This window comes from Megascapheus bottae, chromosome 10 (genome assembly GCF_031878675.1).
Source record: "Megascapheus bottae isolate mThoBot1 chromosome 10, mThoBot2.hap1, whole genome shotgun sequence".
In the NCBI taxonomy this organism is placed as follows: domain Eukaryota; kingdom Metazoa; phylum Chordata; class Mammalia; order Rodentia; family Geomyidae; genus Megascapheus; species Megascapheus bottae.
In genome coordinates, this window is record NC_143518.1 from 49,698,441 (window position 1) to 49,721,938 (window position 23,498).

Below are 23,498 nucleotides of genomic sequence, written 5' to 3' on the forward strand. Positions count from 1 at the left end.
GGGGAATATGGCATAATGCTTCTCCCTGTCAAGACGAAGGCTGGCCACTGGGTCACAGCTGAAGGTCCTGTCTCTGCAGAGAGGATTCCTGTCTGACAAGGATTCAGCAACCTCAGCTCATTCTCCCCATGCACCATGTGACAAAACTGGCTGATTAACACCAACAGTCCTACCTATTATCACTGAGTGCTAAGCACATGCCAGGCTCTGGAAAGGGGCGCAATCAACCTTCATGGCCACTGAAAATAGAAGAAGCAGGGCACTGGTAGCTGAGCTCTGAAGAACATAGTTCAAAATGAGCCAGAGCAGACAAATTGAAAGACTCTTGTTTCCAATAAACCAGCAAAAATCCAGAAGTGAGGCATGACTCAAGGGTTAGACCACTAGCTGTGAGAAAAATAGCTGAGTGAGAGCTCCAGGCCACATTCAAGCCCTAATACAGTAAACACACACACACACACACACACACACACACACACACACACACACACACACACACATACAGATAAAGAGAATATGTACACAGAAAGGGAGGGAAGAGAGACAGAAGAGAAATGGAAGGAAGGGAGAGAGCAAGAGAAGTCAGTGTTGTTATTGGCATTGTACAGACAAAGAGACAGGTTCAGGGTCCTGGGGAATCAACCCCAGGCTACCCAGCTGATAAGTACAAAGTGCAGTAGAGAATCTCAGATTCAGTTCTAATTCTAAAGCCTTGTTTATGATCCAGGGCCCCTATTACTAATTAATAAAACTATTACTCAAAGAATACTCACCATCTCTATAAAGTTCTGGAGCTCTTTTGTCCTGGAGAAAGACTGAGAAGTAACAAGTGCATGCCACTATTTCCAAAAGTGTGCTTTGAGGTCAACCACAATTGCCACCAAGAGGTGGGATGTGGTTTCCTGGTAGGACACGACCCCTAATCTCCATATTAGAATGTGCCTTAGGAGATGCTTGCCTATAAAACTTTGGAGAGCCATTTATCTTTTCAAAGCATGCAGTTGGTGTCCTAGCGGAATTAAGCAGCAAAGAAAATTAGGCAATTTCCGAATTTTCTTCTCAAAACTGTTGTCTCTCTGTTTGCTTGACATGAATGCCTATAACATAATTATTAGGAAAAAGTAAGAATAAACATACATTTCAAAGTCACTTCAGAAGGAGTTGGAAATAATCCACCACTCAGCATCATTTGTCTCCGTATCCAGGGCATCCATAGATAATGGTGATGTGGAAACAGCTGGCCAAGCCAGATGTTGGCATTTGTTAACTGCAGCCATTTCCCTGTTAAAATACCAGATGTCCCTATTTCAGAGGATTTTTGTCTGAAAAATCTGGTGAAGTGCATAGCACAGTTTCTCAACGCGTGTTCTATGGACCACCAGAGCCACAAAGCTCTCGGGGGCTTTGTTAAAGATAGAATTTCCAAAGCTTTACTCTGACTCCAGAGTCACAGACTCTATGGAGAGAGCCCTGGAATCTGTAACAAGTTCCCTAGATTATTGCTGAAAGCACTTACATTTGGGACATACCTGGCAAACGTGACCCAGTCAGAAAGGCAGAAGCAGGCCTTACAGCTTGAGTCTTCATACCCTGCTGCTTAGGAGGTTGAAAACGGTTCTACTATTTTGAAAAGCAGTTTGACAATTTCTTATCAAATGAAACAAATACTTGCTATACAACCCAGTGATTGCATGCCAAAATATTCCCCCGAGAGAAATGAAAATGTGTTCCCATAAAGACTTGTGCCCAACTGTTTATGACAGCTTTATTCATGGCCAGCTACAGACTGGAACAAATCAGAGTCCATGACAGGTGAGTGAGTGAACACCGATGAACACCCATTCACTGGAATATTACTCAGTGATCAAAACAAACTAATACTGTGCCTGAGAAGAAAGTTGAGTCTCAAAAGCAGTATTCCAATTAGGAGGAGGGAAATAACTCAGATGCAAAAAGACTAAATACTTATAATTTTTTAAATGAAATTTTGGAAGATAAAATGATCTATGGTGACAAAGGTAGGTCACCCTAAAAGCTGAGGTCTTGGTGGGCAGAAATATCAAAGGAGCTCATCCCGGTAACCATACAATTGGTGACATTCATCAAGCCTCAACAAATTGTACCATTTTTAAAATGGGTGCATTTCATTGAATCTAATTTCGAACTCAGTAAAATTGGGGCTAGTGCTGGTGGTGTGTACTTCTCAGCAAGCCTGGGCAGACAAATTCAAGAAACACTGAGGTCCAATTAGCCTCAAAATGTCAAAAGTGGAGCTGTGACTCGATTGGTAGAAAGATTGATTGAAAGAAAAAGCAAAGTGTAAGTATGAAGACTTGAGTTCAATCCCCAGTTACTGGCACATGTAAAAAATTACCAACATATGTGTATAGGTATATTTAAATATATGAATAAATAATCCCGGGATCCCCATCATTTATTAGCTATGTGACTCTAGCCAAATTCCTTAACTTCCCTATCACATTTTTCACTCCCTATTCCAGAAGAGTTTCCTACATTTCCTTGTGTATCTTCCCCTAAAAGCTCCCTTTTCTGCCTTGAAAAGCTTAGAAGCCCCATTAATAAAAACTCGTTCATTTGTCAATAAGCAGGCAAAAGTCACAGAACAGAATGTTGATGTCAGCTTTTGAATGTTCTCGATATTTTATGTACACCTTCACCATCGACAGCCTGATCCTGGCTGATAAAGTGTAGGAGGCAGGTCACGTGTGGTTGGTTGGTAAGGATCTTAGGTGTTTGAGCACACAGCAGACAGAGGCTGACTTTGCTTGGGTTTCATTTCTGTTTGACAGAAGAATCTCAAAGCCACTGGAGAAGAGAGCTGAGCTGGGGGCATCTACAGCTCCCACATGCTATAGACAGTGACGTCACAGAGAAACCGAGCACTTCAGCCCCAGTCACTGAGATGGGTAGCAACTCTCAATGAGGACAAGAGAATTTCTTACCTTTCAGTGATACTTTATAGTTATAGTGCTTTCATTCATGGGTTCAATAAATTTTCATTTAGCACATATTTTTCCTGTGCAACCATCATCCATCAGTTATTCAAAAATGAATTGGATTTTTTTTGTTTAATTTGGTTTTTGTTTTGTTTCATTTTCTTCTTTTGTTTTTAACTATTCTGTCCTCCAACGTCTCAAAGTTTATTAGGAAGATAGGTACATAAGCAAAAAAAAAAAAAGTAAAGGCATATATATTCAGGGTCTCATTATGTGTTTGGGACAGGCCTAGAACTCTGGATCCTTCCGCTCCACTCAGGACTCATTTCACTCAGCAAAAAAGTAATTTTTTAATGCAATGCTATGTGGGTCAGCTCCTGGCTGGGAAAAGGGTCTGAAGACTCCATAGAAAATACATTTCATTCAGGATATAGAAACAAAAGCCATATAAGGAGTGATTGTTGTCCTTAATGTACTATGTTATCTCTCATCTCTTTTGCTGTTCCATGGTTACAATATTTCACCTGGTTATCTGATATATTGTATATATGCGTATCTGGTTATTTGAAGTCAGATAGGGAAGGGAGGAAAACAAGATGAAGGGCAGGGGTGGTGGGAGGGAAATGGGGACCAAGACATGAGAAAGGGTATCAATGTATGTGAAGTAATGCACCTTCTATCTGGTGAATATAACATAACCCTTCTATTAATTACAATAAAAAATATATGAAAAAAAGAAAATGCATTTCAGCTCCATGGGGAAGGGTAATTAGGAGAAAAAGGAAAGACTCACTCAAAAATAGGAGTGGCATATACACAGGACAGAAGCTTGAATAATAACAGCAATAACAATAATAACCATGTGGAGGAATGCAGAAATTTGGTGGTGAAGTTTAAGACAGAAGTAAACAGCAGGAAGGGAAGACTCTTGTAGGATGTAGACATCTTGTATGGGGTGGGGGTCCATCTCCATGGCTCTTAGAAGGCCCACTTGATGGGGCCACTTCCCTTAGAGATGCCTGGGCCTTAGCCTTGTCAGCCAATGGCTGACTGGACTGCAGCCACAGAGCCTGCCCCGTTACCTAGGACAACCTTGAGTGGAGTAGTTCAGTTTCAAAGCGCCTGCCGTCCGTGTCCACTAGGGGCAGTGTGGCTCACGTAGCCAATGAGACACCTACAAGGGTATTGGAGGGAAATGCTTGGGAGCTGGTGGAGGTCATGTAGATGCAAGATGCTGGTCAATGAGCATCTTCATTTCATTCATCCTCAGCTAGCAAACCAGAGAGCCCAGCTCCGAGTATGGGAAATCTGGGATCCTCACTCAGGGAAAGAAGGGAGCTTGACCTGCAGTTAGCCTGACTCCACAAGTTTAGTGGCAGTGTTCCTCTTGGAAATAAAATAGGGATTCTGACCATCCCATTCCCCAGATCAGCTACTCAGGTAGCACAGAAAGCAATGCTCAGACCAGACACAAGGAGAAAGTGAGAGCGGGGAGGAGGGAGAGAATATGGGAAGGGAGGAGGGATGAAAAGGGAAGCATTGAAATTTTTTCATTCTTTCCTCCTTAGATTGCAATCTTAGTTCCTCAGTGAGGCTAACACAGTAGACCTATGTCATAATTCTAGGACATTGAAATTGTGGCCTAAGTACTTAAAATTCCACCCTTAAGTTGCTGGCCCTTGTATTCCTAGTTATTTGGTAGTTTAAGTGTAAAAGGACTGAAATTTGAGGTCAGTCTGTTTAGGGCAAAAGAAGTTTTAGAGATCTAGTCTTAGTAATCAGCAAAAGACAAGATGAGAGGCCCGACTCAAGTAGTAAAGTGCCAGGCTGAGACCCTGAATTCAAAAAAATATATTGTTCTTAAATACCCCATTAGGGATTCATTTCTTTGACTCTTGTCTGTCTAAAATGAAAATGCTTTTAGGAGAGATAAGCAATTTATATTTCCAAGTATTTTTTTTCATAGACTAGATAAGCTGAGAAGGCCATAAACTGTTAAATTGAGAGGAGAAAGAGAAAACAGAGCAGTGCATTAAAAGAGATGGAAGAAAGGAAGGGTAGGGGAATGTAGTCATAATATTCAATGTACATATGTGCAAATTGAATGAGGAAAATTGAGGGGTTGGTGGGACTGGAAAAGACAGGGAATAAGGAAAAAGGGGTGACAGTAAGTTGTATTATACTTAGAAATGGCATGTTGAAACTCCATTGTACAACTACTTAAGTAAAGAGGGAGGGAGGGAGAGAAACAGAGGGGGGAGAGGACAGAGAGAGAGAGAAAGAGAAGAACGAAGCCAGGCACCAAAGATTCATATCTGCAATCATAGACACACAGGAGGCTGAGGTCTGTGGATTGCAATTCAAGTCCATGGAACGCTTATCTCCAATGAACTACCAAGAAGCCAGATGTACAGCTGAGGCTCAAGTAGTAGAGAATCAGTGCTGAGCAAAACCCTAATGGATAGTACCTAGATCCTGAGTTCAGGTCTAGGCACAGAGGGTATGTGGGGGGCAGTAATAAAAGCATCAAGGGTGGAGAAAGGCCTCAAGAGAAGCTGCAAGCACTGCCCACAACAAGCCCTTCTGTCCAAAGATCTTACTCGTTGTGGCAGCCAATTTATCCTGTCTCTGCCACCTGCATATTAAGCTCAGCATTTTGGCAAAAGACTGTACAAGGCGTGGGCTCATGTTCTTTCTTTTCCTAATCAGTGCCCTTACCCTCTATTGGATAATCCAACAGTTCTAGGGCCATAGGGTCAGGGATGGGCAGTCCACCTGCCTGTCTTTCCACCCACCCATCACTATCATTGCTAGGACCTCTAGACTCCTTTGAATTCCCCGAACAGACACTCAGAGATGAAGATGCCTGTAGCAAACGAGATTTGGAGGCATGGAACCTGGCATCTGAGGAACTCCCCCCCCATACAATCTATTGTTTAGATGCTTTGGTTTTCAAGAACAAAGGCTCTCCTGCCCCGACCCCTGTCCCTTTAAAGGGCACCACGGTGGAGGGACAGAAGCCCATCTTGATATCATTGCTGATATCCATAGGCTTCGGCTATCCATCACTGGGTTTTGTTCCAGGAAAAAGCAATATTCTTTGACAAATAAGCCATTTGCTGAACAGTTTAAATGACATTGCAGAGTGACACTACACAACTGATGTGCCTGTTTCCTGCTTCTTCTTTTTTTTTCTTTTTCATGAAGAAACAGCAAATGCCCCAGATAAAGACAGCAGGTCCCACGTGACTTCTGACACAAATGCCCAGCCTGTGTAAACAGAACCTCAGGAAGAGGCCCGGCCTGGTTGCTCAATCCAGTTAAGGGAGTCCCAATCAAGCCCTATCTTTTCCCATACAGCCTCAGAATAAGAAAACAGCCTTCCTCCCAGGTCCTGAAGGGTTTTCTTAACCTCCCATCCTTCATGGATAATCTCCTTGTGATACTAACAAGCAGAGCTTCCCAGCCCCAATCTCTCAGCTCTGGAATAGAGTGGCCTGCTTTAATGCAGGGTGTTCCCGGGAGGCAGATGTTTCTAACAGGAGAAAGAAAAGGTCTGTTTCTCATTGATGGAACCCTAGCCTGTGTCATAGAACTTCAAAGATGGGAGGCCAGATTGGGCAGGCAACATCAAACAGCTCATAACTGGTGCTGAGTAAACTTTGTATTCTGACATACAAGTTCTTATCTATTCCTTTCCAGACTTGAGAGCAGGAGGCTGCATCTAACCAAATCACATTGTTTTTCCTCACAGCTGCCAACTTGGAAAAATATCAGGGCACAAAGGGACCATTAAAAAAAAAGGAAAGAGGGAAAGAGAGAGAGACACACAGAGAGACATGTTTTTGTTAGTTCCTAAGCAACACAATATTGCCAAGATTTGAGTTCCTGGAAAAACAAGGAGTCATCCACTATACTTCCTATTGAGGTTGCTGTCTAATCCCAATCTTTATCATTTTATAAAGAGGTGAACAGTATAAACTTGGGCAAAGCATGGGTCTTACTGTCCCTTCTTCTATGATAAAGAGTCACTTTTTAATGAGGCCAAATTAATGCCTTAATTATATCTAACTGCAAACAATTCCTGGTATTAAAAAAAAGACTCAATCCATTTAGTTTTCAAGTTGTTTAAAAGAATTATATCCACTTTGAATTACCTGCTTTTTCCATTATTTAAAAAAATATAAAACTTTAAAATGTGTTTCATTTCAGAGATGTAATAACTTCTTGCCAGCCTGGGAGCCAGAGAACATCAGTAGGACCGTCTTTCTAGCAAAGTAGATGTGCTGCTTCCCTCACATGGGTTTGTTTCAAAGTCCTGGGTTATTTCCTCTGAGGAATCTTCATACATCTATCCTGGAGAGGGAGGAGAAGCCCCAGAAGGAAATTGCTTATAAGCCTGGGCTTTTCCTCCTGCACTGGCAACACATTTATTTAATCAGCAGTCTTTCTGAGGGCCTGTGTGTGGGATCTTTCAGCCAGGGAATCACAGTTCCAGCCTTGCTTGCCTCACAGCCTCTACATGCTGGTAGAAATACACAGCTGTGCCTTCCCATCCTATCCCTCAACTGAGACATGTTCTGTTCATGCCACAGCTCCTTCCCAATCCCTTCATTTTCTGCATCCCCAAGATGGATATTATCCACGTAGACCACTGAGATCCCCTCTGGGGACTTCTGGAACCCTTTTAGTCTCAAGTCTCTAGGAACCAGCAGGTCTGGCATAAACTGGAAGCTTGTAAGGAATGCAGAATACCAGGCCTTGCCTCAGAATCCAGATCTTCATCATAACAAGGTCTACCCAGGAGACTGAGACACTCTGCCCCATGCTTCAATTCCAAAGTTCTGGGGTCAACTGATAGTGATGCCTATGTCTCAAAATATGCCCCCAGCAAATACTGGGTGTAAAGGCCAGCTTTGCAGTGCGTACAAGCATGGGTCTGGAGTCAGACAGATCACCACTATAATTCTAGCTTCTTTGATGACTAGCCCATTGCTGTGATCTGGTGAGCAATGAGTTAAAGTGTGCAAAGGACTGAACCATCAGGAAATCATAAGTACTAAGACTCCTTAAAGAACCTGGCCACAGGTAAAGCTGTCCTTGTCATGCCATATTGCAAACAATGCAATTCTGCCTTGCTTTTCCCTTGGCTTTGTAGGCTGGTTGAAAATGCTATTTTCCTCTGACTCTTCCAACCTGTTTCTGCCTCTTATCACACAAAAACCCACTACCACTCTCCCCTCTCCCAGGTATCAGCTCCCACAACCAGGGCTGACACCGCTGTCTCTGGGTCCCCATCACAAGTTGGCCCCATTCCCAATTTGAGAAGATACCTTATAAACACACTGGTTAAATAAAATCGAAGTCATTCTCACAAATTTCTTTAAATGTCACTCAAAAAAGGCCCTCCATTGTATAAGTGGAGGCAGGGAAGAGCAGGTATTTCTCTTTTAATATTAGTCTATAAAGGCCACATCATTACAGGCAAAAGTAAGCAGAATATTGAAGCAATTCATCTGTTCGGTGAAGCAATTATTAGACCAAAAACCTATAATTGGAAGACACATAAGCATTTAAAGACTAATTTATTTAGCATATTCTGCTGTCAAGCCTGATAGTGTTAATTATGAGAGTATGACATTATTTTAACTTTGGTTTCTGACAGAGTTATTTTGTAGTCCCTTTCCCTCATTGGTGCTTTAATAAAAGAAGCTCATTTTGGTCCACCCATTTTCATTAGGCTGGTAAGACCAGAGTGGGTTGGGATCAGTGGTAAAGGAATTCACTCCCTCTGAAGTGGCGGAGGGGAGGGTGGAGGTGGGGCTTAGATTGTTCAGATTCATTAGATAATTTCTCATCTTCTGCACTATTTGCCCTGGGTCAGTACATTCTTGAATCCCTGGATAGAAAGTGGACAACTGCCCCATATGACTCACAGGCCAATGACACTCACCCAATGACCCCAAGGTCCCATTTTAATTATAGAGGCCAATGCAAAGTTCCTCACTGGAAAGGAATCGTGGATTTTCCTGGGAGGGGGAGGAATTCTGGTAGAAAAATAGCCTTCTCTCCAGGAGAATGCTAGGTCTCCACAACTCCTAAGTCAAATGGATTTGTTGTTGGGAACCATGAGAAAATTGGGTCTCCTTTCCTGTCCAGGCACAAGATCAGTAGCAAAGACAGAATCAAATGCTTGTCTCAGTAACACTGATTTGAAAGAATTGAGGCCATTCTCTTTCTCTGTGTACCTACTATGTGCACATAATACATCATACCACATCTCTGAATATATCATGTCAATTAAGGTGTACAGTAACACCAAAAAGGATTTTGAGCTTCCCTCTGAACAGATAAGAAAAGTGAAATGCAGGGTAGTAATTCTTTACTCAGCCCTGCCCTTAAATGATCTATTTAATTGATTTTAGTAACTTCCTCCAGATCATTGTGTGAATGATCAGCCTTTTGGATTTCCCTTATGGCCTTGTCTTGGTGCTGCATTTTCATTAGTCCTCCCCAAGCAGGATCTCCAACAGGTGAGATCCTATTCTCACTCCATCATCTCCCCCATCATCTCATACACCCTACTTCCTAGGTATCTGGTACCAACCCCATTTGCTTTCTAAGAGAACCCACTTCCTGGCTCTTTGCATTTCTTGATCAAAAAGTAGGATGCCTTTGATTAACTCCCCTTCCAAGGGTTTAGGGTAAAGTATCTTGTCTCCTTGAAGCTGTGTGTTTTTATAATTTCTTTGTAACCCGGAACAACACGTAAACAATGCCTCAAACTCTCCTCTGGTTACTAGGACCTGTTTATTGAATGATTAAATGAGTCAATGGCTGCTGAAAGCCATTCAGATAGTAATTCAGTGCTTCTACCTTGACCACAAATGATCTATTTAATTGATTTTAGTGACTCCATAGTAGCTGCTATATTACTTCAGAGCAAAATTACTCATTTCTTGCATCTAAGACCTTGTAATTTATATGCTGAACATGTAATAATCTATTATATCAAATACTCATTCTTATTTGAAAAAAAAATAGCTTGCTGCCGAGCATAACAACCGTGAATACACAAAATAAGTCCAGGTGACTTATGAGTTTACACAAAAGAGCTTCTGTTCTGGATGCAGCTGTTTCAGAAAAACACAGCATAGGGTATAGAAGGAAGTGAGTTAGGTAAATATTAGGAGAGGCCTTTAAAAGCCACCTTGATCACTGGATCCTAAGGACATGTGTGTTAGGCAAAGATGTCCTAATAATGCTTAATATTGATATAACATTTACAATGCAACAGACAGGCAGTGGGAAGGCTGTTTCTCTGAAGATGAGCAAGTAGAAACATGCAAGGCTTAGCTCACCGCTTCAGACTAGACAGCAGACACCAAAAAGCAAAGAGCAAAGACCCAGCATCAGAGGGCTGGGCAGACTTCATGAGGGTCTGGAAACAGCATTGACAAGAAAAACTATCTCTTCAAGGGCAACATCCTTGCTCAATCCTAGACAAACATGCAATGAAAGAAATCTGTTAAGAAGAGGAAAATCAGGGAGTTGGGTGTTAGTCTCTTCTTTGAAGATCTTGGTTAAGTGTGACAATGGCCAGGTCTATTACCAGTCATGGTTGTTGGCAAGACTAAAAGAGCTTACAGAACTTGCCATTTAAAAAAACACCTTCCGGGGCGGGGAGTTTGGCCTAGTGGTTAAAGTGCTTGCCTGGCATGCATGAAGACCCGGGTTTGATTCCTCGGTACCACATACATAGAAAAAAGCCTGAAGTGGTGCTGAGGCTCAAGTGATAGAGCTCTAACCTTGAGAAAGTCCAAGGACAGTGCTCAGGCCCTGAGCTCAAGCCCATGACTGGCAAAAAAAAAAAAAAAAAACACCTTCCTCCTTGATTTGTAACTCTACAAGTTGGTACTTATATAAAGCAAATAGTCACAAAGGAAAAGCCCTTACTTTAGAGACACACCTATTTGGGTCCAATCCAAAGTGTCATTTTTCAAAACCATGTGATATTGAGCAGGTCACTTATTTTCTGCAGAGTTTTTATTTCCTGTCCTTTAGTATGGGCATGATACTGTCTATCTCTTAGAGTCAGGCTTAATGATACGATAGAAACAAAGAATCTAACCAAATATCTGGCACAGTAAGCATACTCTAGGGATCTTAGTCTCCTCTTGAGTTGCTTTCACTCTTTGTGCCTCTACGCTGCTCCACCTTCTCTTGTAGTATAAGTAGGGACATCTGGGAAATACCTGGTGTGGTTCTACTTCATTCCATATGTCCTTGAAATGAATCTGCATCTTCCACACTCCTCCTCCCACTAGAAAATCCCTCTTTTCTTTCATCTCTGGGGAAATCTGGACACCAGAGGATCATCTAACCTCTCATAGAAAGGACTAGTACTGATCTGGCTGACGTTACCCCCAGAGTGACCTTCAGTGTGATTAACATGCTGGTTAGTCCAGAATTCCCCCAAACAAGAGTTGTCCCCTGTCATCTCAGCAAACCAGGGCAATTGATCAGTCCTGACTATGTTCAAGTCAGGTTCACAGTCAGACAGAAAGCGTATCACTGCTTAGATTTGCAAATAAGAGCAAGTGGCTTCAATAACACAGTCAAAACTCAGTAGGAGAGACAGGGATCATAAGGTACAGTGGCTGAGTATTCTTATCGGGGAACAGAAGGTCATTTGGAAGTGGTCTCACATAGGATGTCTATATTCCTCCCAGCCAGGCCTCAAGCTAGACATGCAAGGCAATGGGAGAACTCCAAAAGACACTTGTCTCTTACAAAAAAATACACGGGCACTTCAAGCCTTGTTGCTGAATGAGAAGATAGCACATGCACTCTGGAAGTAAGGTTATTACAGGACTAACTTACTGCCACTGATGACCTATCCAGGCAGAGTCACCTTCCTGGCCAGAAGGAGGTTTCTCTACCCATACAATACAAAAGAACAAAAGCCCAGATGTTGAAATCATTCAGACACTGGAAAATCCCAATGCTGTCATGCTTACCTGCATGTAAGTCCTAAAGAGGCTTTTGCTCCTGGATTTCCTGTGGGAATAGTCCATATTCTATTCAGTTTCATTCATAGGACTGCTGTAAAGAATTGATAAAATAATCTGTGTGAAATGTCTAACACAGCTTTCATTTCCGGTATTATGAAAGATCAGATTACTTGAAGACCCTCCCAATATGAAACACCTAGAAAATGCTGAATAGATTATGATGAACACTCTTATAAACCCAGCAATAACTGGTTTTATAAGAAAGCGAAGGAAAGTTCCAGAAACCTAAAACAAAGGGAGAACTGAAAGCCAGAGTAGAAATCCTAAGCTGATATCACAGCTGTATATGGGAGGGCTGCCAGATTTAGTAATATTTAGTAATGTCTACATGATATAAAGAAGTTAAATGCAATTTTCCCTGACCCTCCACAGATAGAAAGTCTTAGAGTGCTACTTTACTTGTAAGCAGGCAATATTGAGTATAATGGTCCAGGAGTTTAGCTGTCAGATGAGGAAAAGAAATGATCTCTAGTCATTCATGATAGCATAAGTTGGCCTTCTTATGGGTTTGTGTTTCTTCACCACAGATGCATGATACAAAAACTTAATGTAAAATGTGACTAGGATTTAACACATTTTTCTGGAAGGACAAAGTGGGAGAGCTTCCATGTAAATGTTTAGTCACCATAGTGATTACCCAGATGCAAAGAGCAAAAGAATTAGCAGAGAAAATGACAGCATTTTAACTCCTGAGGATCTGTATGCATACTACCAGAATTAAGCTAAACCATACATATCTTTAAAGTGATAATATTAAAATACTAAAAGACAAAATGCAACGCAATGAATTAAATCGGATTTTGAAAATTAAAAAAATACAACAATAGACTAACAAATACAATAGAAACAGCTGAAGAAAAAGTCAGTAAGCTGAAAAATGGATCTGAGGATGAAAGATTAGAGAGATAGTCAAATTGCTACTTTAAACAGAAAACAATTTTCAACATAAAAAATAAAGAAATAAAAAAAAGAAATATGGAAGACCAGCTAAGATACAAGAATGATGGGATGAGAAATTTCAACATGGTTCTAATAAGAAGGAGAAAAGAAGAGAAGAAAAGCAATATTCAAACAAAAACAGCTTCATTCCGAGCATTGAAAAACCTGTGAGTGCTGAATGCAATAAGTTAATTCACATCTGAACACATTGTAGTAAAAATGCAGAACACAAATATAAACAAAAGATATTAAAACAAATCCATAGAGAGAATTTTTTTGGTCAGTCATGGGGCTAGAACTCTGGACCTGGGCACTGTTTCAGAGGTCTTCAGCTCAAGGCTACAGCCCTACTCCTTGAGCCAAGCACCACTTCCAGTTTTCTCATGATTAATTGGAAATAAGAATATCAAGGTCTTTAGTGCCTGGGCTGGCTTTGAACTGCGATTCTCAGATCCTAGCGTCCTGAGTAGCTGGGAATACACTCATGAGCCATCGTACCTGGCTCATAGAAAGAAGTAATTTTTGAAAAAAAAAACTTTGTAATTTTTAAAATTACAAACCAGAATTGACAGAATTTTATGGAAAATACCTATATAACTACTAGATTCTACCATTAGCATTTTAATGTATGAACTGTGTTATATATAAATCAATAATCTTGATCTAGGTATAACTACATCTACATTGTAGATATTGGTGTAGATATATCCCTCTCTCCACAGCCTGATTCATCCATCAATCTGACATTATTAAATTATTTCTATTTTATTTTGGAGCATTGTGTGTGATTGTCTCTCTGTGTGTAACACACTGAAGCAAATTAGACATTTCTGTACTTTCCCCAATTCCAGTGTGGATGCAGTGGTATCTTATTGTGGTTTTCATTTGTGTTGATTTGATGATTGTGTATGTTGAACACATTTGTGTGAATATGACCAGTTGTATATCTTCTTCAAAGAAGTGCCCATTTGAACTTATTACTGACAACACCACTCTTGTACAACAAAATAAAGCAGAAAACACAGAATAAATGTTTCATCAGTCAGAGTCCAATTAGGAGGTTAAAACTATGCTTGTCATTTGAATGGGGAAAGTTTAATATAATAAATTTTAACTAACACAAACTTGTCAGGCAACGCAATCTACCAGGTAGAAAGATCACATGTACCTGTAGGATGAGAGGAATATGAGTTAAAAAGGAAATTAATATCTTAGAAGCAGGGTCCCTGCACAGCTGAAATTCAGATCTCAGAAGGAGGCAATGAGGACAAGAACTGTTGTGGTAACAAAGAAACTGGTCACCATTGACCCCTGAGAATGAGAGTCACCCCCCCAAAAGAAATATGGTAAAAAGAAATTGACCTAGGACTGCTAGACTCTGCTTTACTTACTACTGAATTAGGTAACTGTACAGGAAGTTTGGGTTTTTTGTTTTTTTTTTTTCATTTTTGTCTAGCCTTCCCTCTAATGCCCTCTGTTGGCAGGGCCTAACATTAAGCCATCTAGTAAAAGAATGTATAGAGTTAAAAGAATGCATAGTGTTCAGGTTTAGAATATGACAAACAGGGGCACTTTTCAGGAATGAGCTGCAGTAAATTAATCCAAAGTATTTTTTTCATATATTTTTATTGTAATTAATAGAAGGGTTACATTATATTCACCAGACAGACGATGCATTGCTTCACAAACATTGATACCCTTTCTCATGTCTTAGTCCCCATTTCCCTCCCTCACCCCTGCCCCTCATCTTGTTTTCCCTCCTTCCCTATCCGATTTCAAATAACCAAATAAACATATAGACAATATATCAGATAACCAGGTAAAAGACTGTAACAATATGAGATAACCAAGGGACAACAAAAGAGATGAGAAATAACATAGTACATTAAGGACAACAATCACTCATTATATGGCTTTTGTTTTTATATCCTAGAGGTCCTTTCATTTAGCATCATACTATATGGCCTTATATATCTAGGTTTTGCTCTGTTGTAAATCTCTGCTAGGAGGGCCCAAGGTTTCTATTGATTATGACAAATTAGGGAAACCATTGAGCCTATGTTCCTTTGAGTCTGGCTTACTTCACTTAATATGATTTTTTTCTAAGTCTTTCCATTTCCTTACAAATGGGGGGGATGTTGTTCTTTCTGACAGCAATGTAGAATTCCATTGTGTATAAATACATCTTGTTGCGCCACTCATCAACTGAGGGGCATCTGTAACCCAAAGTATTTTAAATCTGTTCAGAAAAAAATATATACCTTGGAAGGTAGAATTCTATACCCAGTTAACCTATCATTTAAAAGTGAAGGCACAATAATGAATACAAATAAGGGGTTTTGTTTATTTATTTTACTTTATATGCTACATGGAAAAGAAAATTTATAAGTAAGTTAGCACTTTTTTAGACAATCTAAACCTCAAAATTTATTACTAGCATTCTTTCCATGTAAGAACTACTCACATGTAAATTCTCCCAATAAGGAGAATTAAATTTGGGAACAAAAATTAAATGCAAGAGCCTGTTGCAGAGGCTCACGCCTGTAATCCTAGCTACTCAGGAGGCTGAGATCTGACGATGTTGGCTCAAAGCCAGCATGGGCACAAAATGCTGTGAGACTTTTATCTCCAATTAATCACTAGAAACCGGGAAGTGGGCCTGTGGCTCCAGGAGTAGGGCAGTAGCCTTGAGCAGAAGAGCTCAGGGACAACACCAAGGCCCAGAGTTCATGGCTCATGACCCACACACACACACAAAACGAATGTTGGTTCGACTCAAAATTAAAGTAGTAATAGAGAGACAAATGGAGATTTTTTTAAAATCACAAGTGAGAAATACAAATGAAATCTAAATTTATCAGTAATTCCAATGACTATAAATGAACTAAATTTGCAGAATAAACGATAGATTTTCTAGTGATCTTTTAAAAATTCAGCTACGTGGGGCCAGGAGTTTGCCCTAGTGGTAGAATGCTTGCTTAGCATGCTCAATGACCCAGGGGAAAAAAAAGCTGGAAATGTGCTGTGGGGCAAGAAGTAGAGCTCTAGCCTTAAAAAAGCCCAAGGACAGGGCTTAGGCCCTGAGTTCAAGCCCCAAGACTGGCAAAAAAAACAGCTGTGTAATCTGTATAAAGAAATAACTATAATATAAATGGCTGGAAATAACAAGAGTAATAAATGGAAGTAACGGCACTATAGGTCGTATTTTCTAATAAAAAGGTGGAAGCCTGATGCCAGTGAGTCACACCTATAATCCTAGCTACTCAGGGGACTGAAATCTGAAGATCACCATTCAAAGCCAGTGCAGGTAAAAAAGCCTGTAAGACTTTTCTTTTCTCTTCTTTCCTTTTCTGTTGATCACAGGGCTTGAACTCTGGCCCTGGATACTGTTGCTGAGCTCTTCAGCTCAAGACTAGCACTCTACCACTTGAGCCACAGCACCACTTCCCATTTTCTGGTAGTTAATTGGAGATAAGAGTGTCATGGACTTTCATGCCTGGGCTGGCTTTGATCCGAGATCCTCAGATCTCAGCCTCTGTTGTAGTTAAGATTACAGGCATGAGCCACTGGCACCTGGCTTGTGAGACTCTTACCTCAGAAAAAGCCAAAAATGTTACTGTGGCTCAAGTGGTACAGTTTTGGTCTTGAGAAAAAGAAGCCCAGGCCCAGAGTTCAAGTCCTAGGTCTAGAAAAAAATTAATTAAAAAGCTGGTGTCACCATATTGATTTAATAGGAGATAGACCTCATGAAATGTTAAATTCTGTATTTACAAAGATAATATAGACAAAAAGAACATTTCACTAGGAAAATAAAACAACCACAATGTCTATGCACAATACCATAGTTTGAATTGTAAAAAAACTATTATTAATAAACCTTCATTGAGAAACTGACAGATTCATCATCATGATGAGAAATGATAACAGATAATATGCATTCCACAAAGCAGCAATTCAGGTAGAAAGAAATATTGTCAAAGATGTTGACTACTCAATAACACAGTTAACAAACCAAATACATATAAAGAACTATTCGGTCAATTTCATATATTTTTAACATATATAGAATATAACTTGGTGGCATGCTAGACTGCAAAAATACACAGGGCTTGTGACTCCAACAATTGACTTCCAAGAACTTCAAAGTACTTCCACTTGAAAAGGTGAACTTAATACATTCTTTTTTAGGGCAGAAACATCAAGTACAAAGTCTCCTTACCACTGTTCCAAAGCACAAAATAACTATCCCAGACTTGAATTTGGCTGTACTTTCTCCAAAACACTTGGGGAAAAAAAGTCCCACTCACTGAGAGTGGAGCATCTTAATGAGTGGATAAGGGGCCATAGGGAAAAAATGTTTCTACATTTGTCCAGATCCCACTCCCTACCCCCCAAAAAAGAAATCACTGAATCTAGAAAATAGGGAAAAGTGAATCCTTCATAGAGAACATGAACTCAGTGCAACCATGGGGGAAAAAAGCAATCTCCAAACTCCACCACCCCTTGTTCTGAGCAGCTGGCAAGGGTGTTCCTGAGCCAAGACGAAATCTCTCCCATCTAGATTTATCGGTCCTGCCCTGGTAACATGAGTGAATACAACTTTAGTTTTCCTGGGCACACATTCTCCATGAGCGTAACATCATTGTTAAGGGGGGATTAAAAAAAATTAAACCTTACAATGGTTCATAGTTTTCCAAAGGATCACTGGATATAATGTATGGTATATCTGTGGTGCAAAAGATGATGGTGAAGAATGGATATCAGGAATCAAATGTCTATAAGACATTGCTCCCCTTAAGGGGATAATATTGGAGGAGAGGGAAAAGAATGGTTAAGAAACATCACTCCACTCCAGAGGATAATACCCTTGAGTAGGCAGATACAGCTAAGTCTAGTGAGCCATTTGTCTAACCTAATCATATGCCCTCGTTGTTTTAGTTTTAAATTTTGAAATTTTTCATTTTGGTTGATATGCATTAGTTACACATAATATTGGGTTTCTGTGTGATATTTCAGCACAGATTTTGAATATTCATTGATTAAATCAATGCCGTTAGTGTTTCTATCTCCCCATCCTTTCTTTATGTTTAGAGCCTTCAGTCTCCTCTCTTATAGCTTTTCATGTATGCATAATAGTTTATTGTGAACTACAGTCAGTTCCAGCTTTTAAATTTCCAGAAAAGGCCTCACTCATCTTGATGAAAGCCCATGGACTCCAATTCCCAATTTTCCAATCAACCTCTCAAGACCTATCTCTTCGCTACTTTCTATACTTCTGCTGTTCAAAATAATGGCAGCCACCACATTGTGTATCATGAGTCACTCCTGCTGCCATACAGTTAGCTTTGTATGTCAATACTTTAAGACCTCTAATAGCATTGAACCTGGAACATTCCTCAGAGGTGTTTACAGTGAGCAACCTGAAGAGCTGGGATAGGATTTCTCTCCCTGAGGCTAAAAGCAGGCTCCTTTCTTGTTTAAGGTGAGCAGCTTTGACTCAAGGCTCTTCACATAGTATAAATATGACCTGAGTGTAAGCCCAGTTACACACACGTGCACACACACACACACACACACACACACACACACACACACAATGTACACAGCTCATAGCGGCCAGCTGCATTCCTGAATTTCTGGCCTCATGTTCAAAGCCAATAATAATAATAAAAATAATCTTACTGTCAAATCTCTGCCCCATTTTTAATCTCTCTGAAATCTCTGTCTCTGATCCTAGTCCTGGATTTAAAGGAGCATATGTATAATTCAAGCCTACCTGCTCAATCACCTTATTTTCAGGTCAACTGACTTGAGATCTTAATGATATTGGCAAAATTCTTTTCAAATGAATATTTGGTTAAGTAAGTAGTATTGAGTTAATACTGGGCTGGGAATCAGTGGGGCAGTGTTTGAGTTCTGCCTGTTACAGGGGCAGTATTTTTTCAGTAATAAAGTCTTATCTCTGACCCATCAATTCTTCTGCCAGCATCCATGCAAGTATAAGGAGCTTAGCAGAAAAGGAAAGTTAAACATGGACTTGTCAGAAAACACACAACAGATTTGAAAGGCTTAGATCATAAATTATCTTAGACATAATTTGTATGATTTTAAAGTTGAAGTGATACTATTTTGGAATATATTATTAAACAATTTCCACCTGATTATGTTTACATTTTAATGGGGAAAATCTATGACATACAAAACAGGCTTCTATTATATTTCTACAAGATTATAGTAAAATAATAGACTAAAGTCTTGGGCTCCAAGGAGCCCAGGAGCCAGCTGTAAGTATCCAATGGATGTTTTGTTAAAGCAAAACTCTACTATTATTCAAAACTCTTAGGTGGGGCATTATCTCCCAGGGTGCCACAGCCACTACCCTCCCCAGTTTCTTTGCACTTGGCCTGTTTACATGTGTATATGACTTACCTGGATTCTGGGCGCATTTACATTTTGGGGTCCTTGCAGTCATGCTTACATATGTTACGAGTCTGCCACAGCAAGCCTACCAAAGGACAGCTGTCTGTCCCATGTGAATTTGTATGGCTCACAAGAGCTCTACAGGCCTCAGAACACAAGAGCCCCAATACGCAGTGTGGGGGGTCAGAAGGCAGAGGACCCCGTTCCACACCAAGCTCTGATACTGACTCAGTGTGCAAGTCAGGTGTCCTCTGCATGTCCTGCTTCCTCCATGAACAGAGAAGGATGGAGACAGAGGGCAGCCAAATTCTCTCCGAAGACTGGAACCGGATTGTTCGTCTGGCTAAATCAATCACAGAAAGCTGCATGGGAGAGCAGGACTTGAAGACATTTGCTTCCCTGTCCTTTGGACAGATTGAATACCCCAAATATGAAAGCTTAGTAGCAGGGGAGTGTTGATGTCAAGGTTTTTCAGCTGGTTGGATTTATTTGCAGCTATATAATGACATATCCTGGATGGCACTCGAATGTAAACACAGAATTCATGTGTTTCCTATACATCTTCTCCACATAGTGTGAAGATAATGCTGTGTGGCATTTTTACTACACCCGTACTTTAGTGACCTTTCATGGGATCAGGTGTAGAACTTTCCATTTGTGGTGTCCTATTCATGCTCAGTTTCAGATTTCAAGCATTTTTGGATTTCAGATTTTCAGTCTGAGTGAACTCAACCTGTGCACAATTATCCTTGCTGACAGTGGCCAAAAAGAAGGGGAAAGAATAAGGTAAAGAGAAGACTCAGAGCCTGCAAAAGCTCTAGTATGTAGCTTGTCAAAGAAGGAAGTTAAAGCTGAGTGCCAGTGATTCACACTAATCCTAGCTACACGGGAGGCTGAGACCTGAGGATTGCAGTTCAAAGCCAGCTTGGGAAGGAAAGTCTGTGAGACTTTTATCTCCAATTAAGCACCAAAAAGCCAGACTGGAGGTATGGTTCACCTGGTACAGTGCCAGCCTTGAGTGAAAAGGCTAAGGAACCGCATCCAGGCTGTGAGTTCAAGCCCCAGCATCATCATCATCATCACACACACACACACACACACACACACACACACACACACACACACACACACGAAGCTAAAACATTTGTCTATACGGTTGCTTTCTGTTCTCTAAGAATATAGATCATTCAAGGTTTGGCTGTGTACGCCAAATGGTAGATAATCAAGATCTGGCAGCATCTGCTACATCTGCTCACCACTCACCTCCTCTCCTGACAATGGCATGTTGTAGAATCCAGAGGCAGATGCTGCAAGCTGGGGGCTGAGTGAGTGAACAGGGACTTAAGGCTGGCAAGTTCTTTCTCTCTCTACCCACGACATCTTTTCCATCACCTGAATTTCTTTAATTAAAAAACATCTGCCAGCTCCTGTTATCTACAAAGATGTGCTGTAGCTCCTCTCTTCGTAGGTCCCGTCTGTCACTGAAGCTAACAGGTGGAAGGAGAGTATGTTAGGGCCATAAGCAAAGCACAGGTGCAGTAAAATACTATACATTATCTTCACACTATGTGGAGAAGATGTATAGGAAACACATGAATTCTGTGTTTACATTAGAGTGCCATCCAGGATATGTCATTATATAGCTGCAAATAAATCCAACCAGCTGAAAAACCTTGACATCAACACTCCTCTGCTACTAAGCTTTCATATTTGGGGTACTCAATCTGTCCAAAGGACAGGGAAGCAAATGTCTTCAAGTCCTGCTCTCCCATGCAGCTTTCTGTGATTGATTTAGCCAGACGAACAATCCGGTTCCAGTCTTCGGAGAGAACTTGGCTGCCCTCTGTCTCCATCCTCTGTTTATGGAGGAAGCAGGACATGCAGAGGACACCTGACTTGCACACTGAGTCAGTATCAAAGCTTGGTGTGGAACGGGGTCTTCTGCCTTCTGACCCCCATACTGCGTATTGGGGCTCTTGTGTTCTGAGGCCTGTAGAGCTCTTGTGAGCCATGCAAATTCACATGGGACAGACAGCTGTCCTTTGGTAGGCTTGCTGTGGCGGACTCTTAACATATACCGGACAAAGCAGATGAAGTTTGAAGAAGGAAAGGGAAGGGAAACGATACAAGAGTCCCAATTTACATGAATGTGTGTGCATTCGTGTAGGTGCATGAATGTGTGTATGTGGGGGGATGGGTGTGTAACACACAAGGTTACGGGTGAGCAGTTCTCTTCTTTTTTTCTTCTTTTCTTTTTTCCATATTTTTGCTGATCCCAAGTCTCAAAGTTAGGGCCTAGGTACTGTCCCTGAGGTTTTCTTCTTCAATGCTAGAGTTCTACCACTTGAGCCAAAGCTCTGCTTGGGAATTTTTAGTGGTTAGAGATAAGAGTCTTGGGCTGGGAGTTTGGCCTAGTGGTAAGAGTGCTTGCCTAGCAAGACTCGGGTTCGATTCCTCAGTACCACATATATTAAAAAAAAAAGCCAGAAATGGTGCTCTGGCTCAAGTGGTAGAGCTCTAGCCTTGGGAAAGCCCAAGAACATTACTCAGGCACCAAGTCCAAGGCCCAGGACTAGCAAAAAAAAAAAGAGGCTCACACTTTCTTGCCCTGGGCTGGCCTTCATAATTTGCAGATGGCCCCACCTCTGGAATAGCTAGGATTACAGGTGTGAGCCTGTGGTGCTTAGCTTGCCTTCCCTCCTTTTTCCCTTCCTTCCTAGCCATATCCTGCACAGCTTTCCACATCTGTAGACACTTCAGGTTCCACACCCTAGTTACAAATACATGGGCAAACAGTGGCCCTGGGCCAGCCTCTAGGACTGGTATAGGCACAGAACATCTTTTGGGACAGGGGCAAAGCCTGCCCTGTAAACTCAGAGAATCCCAGGTGTCTGTGCTAGAGCATGATCTAGAAAGTGAGGATGAAGAGGAAAGACCAGGGTTTCTTCACCTGGTGTCAAGAGGCAAAGTGAGACAAGGTCTAGAGCAGAGACCTACAAGTGCAGGGTCACACAAGAACCCCTCTAGACTAGGCCTCATCCAGGTACACCCACTGCAGGGCCTCCTGGTCGCTGGATCTGCCTCCCTCCTGGTTCTCATGTACCCTGTGAACAAGTTCAGGAGAATCAAACTATGGTTGACTAAATTGTTGATTTTACCAAATACAATGAGCATGCACAAAATCCAAAACATAGCATCTTTTTAGCTCTCTAACTATAGTGAAGAGTAACCACACTTCAGAGAACCCAAAAGAGGAACTCAATTTATTTTAAAAAAATTTAAAGACCAATAAAGAAGCATCACTGTTCAAAATTAGTAAACAGAAAGAAATATTAGTCATCAGTCCACCCACAGAGTTTTGCAGCATTCAGGGTGCCCTGGTATGTCTATCTTCAACATACAGAAATATTTCCTGGCTTTGTTCTTGCTAGCAAAACCACTGAAAGCCTGGATGGCTGCTGGGAAGAGGAGGCATTGAGTTCTCAGTTCCACACTATCCATCCATTTCTGTCCTACCTGTTAAGTCAGCAACACTGCTAATCCTTCGAATCTGAAAGGAATGCATTAAAGCCTGGGAGTGGCATTCTTGTTTTGGGTTGTGGGGACATGATGAGAAGGCATTACTGCAGAGGGCAGTGAGCCTTCCTTCGTGGGTGGGGGCTACATTTTTACTTGGTTTATTTTTCCCTGTGGCCTTCTGATTCTATAGAAGTGAGGGAAAAGGAGTTTTGAAAATCAATCCTAAACCTGGCTGGTTTAGGATAAAGCTTTAGCTCTGGGGTGGATTGATGACTTGTTTGGTGAGTTATTGAATTATGAAAGAAAAGACCCTCAAGTTCAGGTGTCACTTGTTCCATTCGGCCACCATAGCAGACATTTGCATTGGATGGTTGATGAAAATTTGTCAGGACTGTCTAGGCTTCCATAATGCAAACCAGAGGAACAAATTTTGTGGAAATCAAGCAGTATCTACTTTGGGTATTACAAAAAGGGAAATCAAAGCTTGCGTGGAGTAAACCCCAGAGGTTTTTATTTCTGTGCTGCCCAACCTCAACTCCCTTCATTGCTACCTCTAACATTCAGCTGCCAGTTCAAGTTCATGGAGGCA